Source organism: Carya illinoinensis, chromosome 4 (genome assembly GCF_018687715.1).
Source record: "Carya illinoinensis cultivar Pawnee chromosome 4, C.illinoinensisPawnee_v1, whole genome shotgun sequence".
Taxonomy (NCBI): domain Eukaryota; kingdom Viridiplantae; phylum Streptophyta; class Magnoliopsida; order Fagales; family Juglandaceae; genus Carya; species Carya illinoinensis.
This window is the reverse complement of record NC_056755.1, coordinates 14811678-14821345: the sequence shown is the minus strand read 5'-3', so window position 1 is coordinate 14821345 and position 9668 is coordinate 14811678.

The following is a 9668-nucleotide window of genomic DNA, read 5'->3' as shown; positions in this document are numbered from 1 at the left end:
GATGGAGGTGAGGAGGGTCGAGGAATAGACTATGTGGTCTGTTGCTTTCGTGTCAATAATCCATTGTGTATTTTCTAAACTGTGTGAAGTATGATGCAACAAAGATGATAAATGATGCGTATGGAGCTGTGTAAAAATAGAAGTATTGGAGATGGCAGACAAGCATATACTAGCTAGCCATGTTTAGCTGAATTTGATGAGTTGGATTCAGTAGGAGGTAGTTGCTATGCTTAACTATTTACTAATGCCATCAACTTTTGAACTTGAGACTGAGTGAGTGATAGTTGAGGTATCGTGATAGTCTCATTCTCCTAGCTTGAAGATAGCAATTGATTTGTTGAATGAGGGGCTGGAAAGGTGGTATTAAATTGTCCCTGTTTGAGCTTGGTGAACTTAAAGTTAGGAGGGAACTCAATTAGATGATAACACTTCTCTCGAACATGTCTAGATTTCCCATAGTGACTGCATGTGATCTCTTGTTTTTCTTTCTTCTTGAATGAGCTATTATGAACTACTGCTAAAGCTGAAGACTAAGTAGAGGGAAGCAACAAAACTCGTGATTGCCTTTGTCGTTATTCTTGTAAAATCAGAGAGAAGGTTTTATCAAGTGAAGGAATGGGGCTCATCAATATGATTTGTCCCCTAATGTTTTCATAAGAGTCGTTGAGACCTACATGAATTTTGAAGACATAATCAGCTTGCTGAGTTTCTCTAACTGTGGTAAGAGCTTTGCAGGTACAAAGACCACATGAATATAGTTTGGTACAGTTCGATAGTTATTGAACTCCTCCCAAATTCCATTGAGTTGAGTGAAGTATTCATTCACAGATTGTGTGCATTGCCCTAGGGTTCCAAGTTGCTGTTGAAGTTGAAAATTCTGTACAGAGTTTGGTTAAGAAAAATGGGTGTGAAGCTTGTCCTATATAGCTTTGGCATAACTGATGTAGAAAACATTGGAGGGGATTTCCTTTGTAATAGAGTTGAGGATCTATGATAGTATGATATTTTTTTAGTGCATCTATGGAATGTAAAGAGAATCATCATGTGTTGGGGTTGGGATTCTTGCAACAAGGAAGCCAAGTTTGTTGCTGGATCTTTTCCATGACAAATAGTTCGATTTGGAGAGAGGTGGGGAATTGACAATAGTGTGGAAGTTTATCATTGTGGTGTATGTAGAATGGGCTATTGGGATTTTCTGAAGGTGAGAAAGTATTGTTATTAGGAATGAGTTCATGTGATTCACTATCTGCCATTGTGAAGAATCGAGTGAAGGAGTTGTAGGGAAGATGTTTGTGAAAAAGTCTGAAAAGAAATTGCAGCGAAATTGATGAGCCTAACCTAGGCTCTCTGATACCATGTGAAAGATTGGGTAAACAGAATAAGATGGGAGAAAAATATCATTCTCATTGATTTTTGTCTCATTGATTTTTGTCTCAAGTGTTGCCTTTGTACAATGTATCAATATACACAACCCAATGCAACTTATATAGCTGGAAAGAATAGTAAAATACAAATAAAGTTGTTAGATGTACAATAACAAACTCTACCATAGGCATATGTACAAGGCCACAAACATAAAAATTCCATTACAGCTCCTGCGACGTCAGTCTTAATTCTTTGTGGCTATGGTGTAGGCACTTGATACTCTGGCCTTTGGAGCAGAAGAATCTGTGTGCCTCCTTTATGCCTTTCCATGCATTTCTTGAGAGAAGTCAGAAAGCAGATTGGAATCTATGTTATATGTAGATGCTCATTACACCTAGATTTACTCCCTCTTTTCCCTTTCTTTGATTAGAGTTCTCCTACTAGAAGATGGGTCCTATAGTAGTGCAGCTAGATCAGGATTTAAAGCAACAAAACCAAGCAAACTATCCCTATCTACATGTGTGGAATCGAGTAGTTGATTATGAAGAGAAATGCTTCTCGAAGGGATATTTATGGCCAGCACTACCAAGTCGACTTGACTCCCTTCCTCGAAGGCCCACTTGACCCATGGGCTGCCCACCTCTATGAGCACAGGAAGGGAGAATACGGGTCCGACCCATGATTTACATGTCAAGGGAAAAAAGGAAAGGGAAGACGCATAATCTGAATGTGTCGTAGCCAACAATCTGGCAGGAAGCCACGCTGCATTTAATGCCCAGAGGTGGCCACAAGCAACAATCTCGGCAGGTAGCACGTCTTTTCTAAAGATCCCAATGGTGGGCGCACCTTCCCCACTTGCCATAAGAAATAGTCGTGTAAAGAGACACACCTATGTTCAATACGGCAATACGATGCCTGAGACAACAGGCAGTCGCCTTGCCACAAGTATGACATCCGGTACGACACATAGATGAAGCACTAACAACAAGACTCCCACACCACCTAGAGTCCCCATTCTTGAGTATTTTGTAGGCCAACAAGACTCCTCAAAGGAGTTTCCCAAGGTACGAAACATGTTGCCAAAAGCAATGTTGTTTGTGAGATCACTGAAATAATATGTCATTCATGTGTTAGCAACGACAAGTTCACAGACCACATGAGGGCAGGAAGGATTGTCAAGAAGCATGGAGTCGAGGCTTGTTGAGATGGAGGACATGGTAAAGAAGCAGATGATAGAAGTGGGAAGACTTCGGTAAGAAAATGAAGCCCTAAGGAGAGTGAATGACGGACTAATGGAAGATGTTGAATTTAGCTAAAACTAGCATGTTGAGTCACGTAGTGCTACAAAAGTAGACACGACAGAGGAAGAGAGAACACAAATGCATCACATGTTGCATGACCTTATGGATAAGTATGAATAGATGGCCAAGAAGATAGGCACATCGTCTCTGTGGACCAACTGATCACTAGCATCGACTTGCTATACAATATAGAGATCATAGTAGCACCTCTCCCACCCAAGTTTAAGGTCACTTAAATGGAGATGTACAATGGATTCAAGGATCCCCTTGAGAATTTGGAGACTTTTAATGCCCACACGATTCTCCGTAGGTTCCTAGGGAAGATCGTTTGTCGAGCCTTCTTGCTAACACTGAAAGGCGCGACAAGGGGATTGTTTGGGGCACTGCCCCCAAGGTCCATCGATGAGTTTAGGGAGTTGGTGTAGCACCCCTAACTCCCACGTATGAAAAGGCAGGAATCGTGACACCGGGATGAAGCTAACACGGGTCACGCATCCCAATGACAAGTGCTTAGTGTGTGAATATGCACATAGGTGTATAGAAATAATCGCAGCGGAGAATAATATAGTCAACTAAGTATTAGAATTTTTAATTACATAACTGTGAAAATAAAAGTCCTTCAAAAAGTTATACAGTTATCTAGCAAAATAAAGTAAAGGTCAAAATACAACAACCAAAAAGGGAAACAGATCCCATAGCCAACAAGAGAACATAAGTCACTCATTCGGCGAAGCTGATCCCTCCGATTTAACGTCAACTTTTGCATCAAACTCTACGATTTCATAAAACAGAATTGTAAGGTAGGAATACCACGTGAAATTATGAATCCCAATAAGTAATTAACCAAACAATCTAATAGATAAAAACATACTAATACTACTAACGTGTATACATCTACATGATAAAACATGCAAAAACTAAACCATCATTTTTCTCGAAAATGATACGTTTTCCAATACACGCAAAAAACCCATTTATATGTCACTATAGGCGGGAATCACAGGCGAGACTTACCACCATTCCTATTACTTGCACTACCAGCGGGAATCACAAGTGAGACTTACCATCATCCCTGCTTACTACCTTCCCTACAGCTTACACAATAGGCAAGAATCATAGGCAGAACTTACCACCATCTCTATAGTTAGCAACGTAGGCGGGAATCATATGCATGATTCTACTATCATCACTCCTTACCACCATCCCTACAGTTCCTTATCATTTCTTTTATTCATTTCCATTCGTTCATTATGCATGCATCCAAAATCATTTCTTAACATGAAAATCCAGTTTCAATCATGACACATGAAAAAACACATCACAGACAAAGCACTAAACAAACATAATAAATAAATATGCAAATGCAAATAGACAGTATATTGAATGACATGACATAGCACACATCAGATGAAACAATCAATACAACATTCACAAAGTAATAAATTTCACCAACCAAGTCCACGAGTAAACCCATCCTCCAATCCGGCCTAAGGCCCAATATCCGACAACAACTACATTTATTTTTCTAACACTTCACGGACGCAAAGCCCATTACAACCAATCAGACTGCAGTGTAAAAATATATTTAAATCTCAAGAAATTTGTTAAAAAATTACTTATAACAATAGAATGAAGATCTGGAAGATCAAGGGTGATGCCAAAGGTAGTGGAGTAGCGGTGGAACAGTGTTTCTAAGGGGGGCCATGGGTCACAAAGCTGGCAAAATCAAAGAGGAGTTAAGAGAGACTTGCGCTGGGCATGAAGGGGCTTATGGTGGTCGGTGGAGTGGATGGTAGCGGCTGGTGGCCGTGGGTGGCAATTCACGGTGGAGATCTAGTCGTGAGAGAGAGGGAAAACCATTTTGAGTTAGGTGTTCGATGGAGGAGAAGGAGTTGTCGTGAGGGGTTGGGTTCAGTTGAGGATGTTGACCTACATAAGGAGAAGCTGCCATGACAAACGGTAATGTCGCAGAGTGGCACACGACGATGTAAGAGGGAAAAAGAGAGGAAAAAAAGAAAGAGAAAAAAGGGAAGAAAAAGAAAAAAAGAATAAGGAAAAGAAATCAAAACTTAACTAAAAAAAAAACGCAACAACTTAGAAAAATAAAATAGTGAAACCCAATGATAAAAATAATTTGAAGTAAAGAGTTAATAAATAATAGACAATAATAAATAATAAGAAAAAAATACATTAAAATAAATTTCACAACTTAGCAATTATAACATAATACAACAAAAATCACATTAAATGTAAAACAAGAGAACCAATATTAATAATACTTAAAATAATTATTTAATTAAAACACAAGAAAATATGGAAATTCCATAGCTAGCGCGTCTATTTTTGACACAGTTTATGGTGAGTATTGAGTAGGAAGAGAAGACAGCCAGCGGCGTATCTCCTAACCATCAAGCAGTGAGATGACGAAAATTTGAAGGCATACATATACCAATTTAATAAGAAATGAATGACGACGGAAAACCAAGACGAGAAAACCACCCTAGAGGCCCTCTTAGAAGGCATCTGGTTGTGAAATCTTTCATGGAAGAGCTGGCTAGAAAGTCCCCCATGATATTGTGAGAGTTCATGGACCGTGCAGATGACTTCATCAATACAAACGATAACCTGCAAGTCTAACAACCGTCAGAAAAATTGAATTAGAGCAGGCCAATAGGGAAGCCAGTGGATCTGCCTAGGGAAAAGTTCCTGCAAAGCCAAAGAAGACCCAGCAGGACACCAGACAAGGAGAGAACATTTTGGTTAGGGAGCAATACTCAAATGTTTGGAAAATCTAGATATATGGCTCTCAAGCTTGACATGAGTAGTGTCTATGATCATGTGATATGGAAATCTCTTGCAGAAGTAATGAGGAAGATGGGCTATGAACAAAGGTGGATTGATTTGGTGAACTGCGTAAATATTATATCCTACTCAATTCTCATTAGTGGGAAAACTCAGCTCTCTTTTCACCCTCTAGAGGTATTAGACAAGAGGACCCCTTATCACCATATATTTTCATCATATGTGCTGAAACTCTTACTTTTCTTCTCAACTAAGTAGAGGAGAAATGGATCATTTTTGGAGTTCCAATTGGAAAGACACTTCTATGCATCAACTATTTTCTATTTGCTTATGACAGTCTCATTTTCTCTAAAGCCAATTCTCCTAAATGGAGCTGCTTGATTGACATTCTTGAAGTCTATGAAAAGGCCTCCTGTTAAAAGCTTAACAAAGAAAATACCTCTATTTTCTTCAACAAAAATACTCCTCCTAATATCCAATGGAATATTGTGAAAACTGGAGGTACTATAACTATTGGATTTTATGAAAAGTATTTAAGGTTACCTGTAGTTGTTGGAAGCTCAAGAACATTAGCTTTCCACTCTCTTATTGACAAAATATTGGCTCGGATGACCAATTGGAAGAAAATTTTTTGATCTTTAGAAGGAAATAAATCCTGCTCAAATCTATTCTCCAAGTCATTGCTATTTACACCATGGGAATCTTTTTGCTTCCTTTGTCAATTACAAAGAAGATGAATAGATTAATGAAGAAATTCCGGTTAGATTACAATGAACATTATTCCAAAACCCAATGGGTGCATGGAATCAATTGGAGCTTTCAAAGAGTTCAGGAGAGCTAGGATCTAGGGATCTTAGGAGCTTTAATATGGCCATACTTGCTAAGCAAAATTGGAGAATTCTACAAAGTCTTGAGTCACTGCCTACATGTATTTTCAAATACAAATACTTCCCAAAATTATATTTCTTGGATGCAAAACTTAGAAGTAGACCCTCTCTAGTGTAGAGGAGTATCATGGTAGGACAACAATTTATGAAGTGAGGTATTATGTGGAGGATTGGAAATGGAAAGGAAGTGAAAGTTTGGAAAGACAGATGGATTCAAAGACCATCCACTCATATAATTCAATCACCTATAACTGGATTAGATGTTGATGCTATAGTATATGAGCTAAGAGATGATGATCTTAAAAGATGGAAGGAAGATCTTATCCAAAATCTGTTCACCCCCCACAAGAAGTTGAAATGATAAAAGGCATCCAAATCAATCTAGGAGATCGACAGGACAAGCTGGTATGACATTATTCTAATAATGTTTTCTGTGAAAAGTGCATACCATCTACACAAGATGATGTCAACTTGATCTGTAGGAGAATCATCTGAAGGACAAAATTCTATGGGACTTTGGAATGCTATATGGAAATTAAGAGTCCCCAGTGTTGTAAAACTATTCATTTTGAGAACTTGCAAAATTGTTCTCCCTAATCTTTCCAATATGAATAAAAGGAAAGTTGTAAAAAATGATACTTATATCTTATGTAACAAGGAGTTTGAAACTGTGGGACATTTTCTTTGGTGTTGCATGGCTGCTAAGGATGTTTGGAGTCAAAGCTGCTACAAAATCCAAAAAATGACCCTGCATAGTGAATTATTTATAAAGATATGTGATCAGTGGTTCAACAAATTGAATAAGGATGAATTAACAGAGGCAACTCTTACTACTAAGCTAATTTGGACGAAAATGAACTTGGCCACACATGGGAAAGGCTTCAGTCATCCAAATTTGATTATCAAGCAAGCTAAGGAGGACTTACAAGCTTTTAGGAGTGCTCAAGATAATCGACCATGCAATATTCTAGACCAAACAATCTTTAGTTGACTCAATCCTTGTAGAAACCCCCAAGAGGAACATACAACGTGTAATGAGATGCAGCCATTGATAAGTCTAGAGGTAAAATTGGCATTGGGGGTCATAATAAGGGATTTTGAAGGACAAGTTATTGGAACTCTTCGAGCAACTGGGATGTTGAATGCAAATGCCCTTCTAGGTGAAACCTATGTAGTCATGATGGCAATCACTTTTAGTCAGGAACTTGGCCTAAGCAAGATTCTCTTAGAAGGGGATGCGCTTTAGGTTGTGAATGTACTTCACAAGGAGACTAATAATTGGAGCCAAGAATTGGTATGTTGATTGAAGACACGAGGTATGCTGAAATGTCATCAAGCTGGTTAGTTCAACATGTAAGCATGAGGCAAGCACTACTCCTCTTAGGCTTGCCAAATATGATTTCAATTTTCATGAACATATGTTAGAAACTGAGGAAATTCTTGAATGTGTTCTTCCTAGTGTTTTGAAAGAACTGATGTAATTCTTTTTGGTGAGCAATAAAACTATCTATTTCTTTAAAAAAAAAGGGTAGTTTAATTGGTAAACTATATTTTCATTGTATGAAGGCAAAAACATTAAAAAATAAAATAAAATAAAGAAAGAAAGGCTCTCGGGAATAACAAGCATGCTACTCTTGGGAGGGAGCAAAGCCTCTTCTTCGCCTCTCCATTTCCTTCATTCTCATTACTTTCAACCATCTCTCATAGGAGGTTTGCCCTTGTCGTTTCTCTTTCATTTTTCCTTTCGTTTTGCTCATTTCTCTACAAATCTAACGTCCGCCCATTTCATGCACCCTTGAACTCCACTCAACATCTCATGAGTATCAACGTCCACCAATCATCCATCCCCATCATTCATACAATTTTGCGTTAGGTGCGAGTACTCATGCATCGGCCAGTCCTATATATACTCGATAATGGGCTTTACATACAACCCACTCTCCCACTCTCATAACTCATAAGTGAGCATAGGCCTTAAATGCCGCTCCCTTGTGTGTAGGACTTCCCTTATTTTTCACAACGTCCAACATATTTAAAGTATATATAGTGATGCTTTGGATTACAACTTCATAATCCTCTTCGTTGGTCTTTGCTCCCTACATCCAAACTGCCTCTTATATAATCCGCTGTTGTTCATGTAGCATGCTAGATCACTTTGTTTTGGAGTTCGAGTCCATGTTAAAAAAAAAAACCATTGTCTTTAGGTTTATTCACCCTATCCGGGATCAAATATCCAAAAAATTAAAAAGAGAACAAACGCCTATTGTATATCAATTCAGACATCACCTTAAATAGCACGTAAAGTTGACCAATTTGAGTTAGTGATGGCTGGTATTGGCCATTTTCCTCATAAATTTCTATTGCTTTAATAGAAGTTGCCGCTCCCATCTCCTATATATCTTTATAGTTTTGAAAATATAACTGATCATCCATTGATCCAAGTCTTTCAGTAGCATCAGATCCTCCCTTTTAATTGCCCAGGCCATCATCTTTTCAAATCGTCTCAGCCTTTACAGTTCCTCTCCTTTGGTCAAACCTTATTTACTTTGATTTATTGCCTTACATGCATCATTAACCAATGAGATTGGAGAGCGGATACTAATAGTAGCATTTTGGTTAAAAAACAAGAAGTAGCAAAGTCCTAACACTAGGGTAAAAATAACACTTGGCACGGTTATTGCGCTTAAAGGGTTTATTTATTTATTTTTTTTTAAAATACGGAACCATATGAATAATACACAAACTCCTTGAAAGAAAAATTAATGATTCACATAAATCAATTAAAGGTCAAATTGGTATGCCTAGTAACTTGTGTGGTATAATCGTTTTCCTAGTTATATTGTGAATCTTTTAGATAAACCTCTCAAAGAATTAGAAGGGCTAGTATACTGTAATGTGTGATTTGATAAAAATTATAATTTCACAGATTCAAAATAATAAACTGTCATCCCATTCAATCGAATTGGTATGCCCCTAATTTGACATGTCTCTTGATAGAAAGAACATAAAACTCAGGATGCTTAAATAATTGTAAGTGGAAAAATTAAAATTCTTGAGTGATCTTCTTTGAGATTTCTTTCAGACAAAAAGATGTTTTTTATTTTTTTTATATATTTTTGGTGAACCTAACCTCTTGCACATAATTATTTCAAACTATAGGCAATGGCTTATACATCTTCATATTTGCATAATATTTCTCTAAATTAGTCTACATTGAATTATGCATCTTTAAAATTTTGCATAGCTGTGAGTAGCATTTCTTCAAGTTTGAAGAAGTATCATTCACTCCCCAAACATTATTTTACTGTTTTTT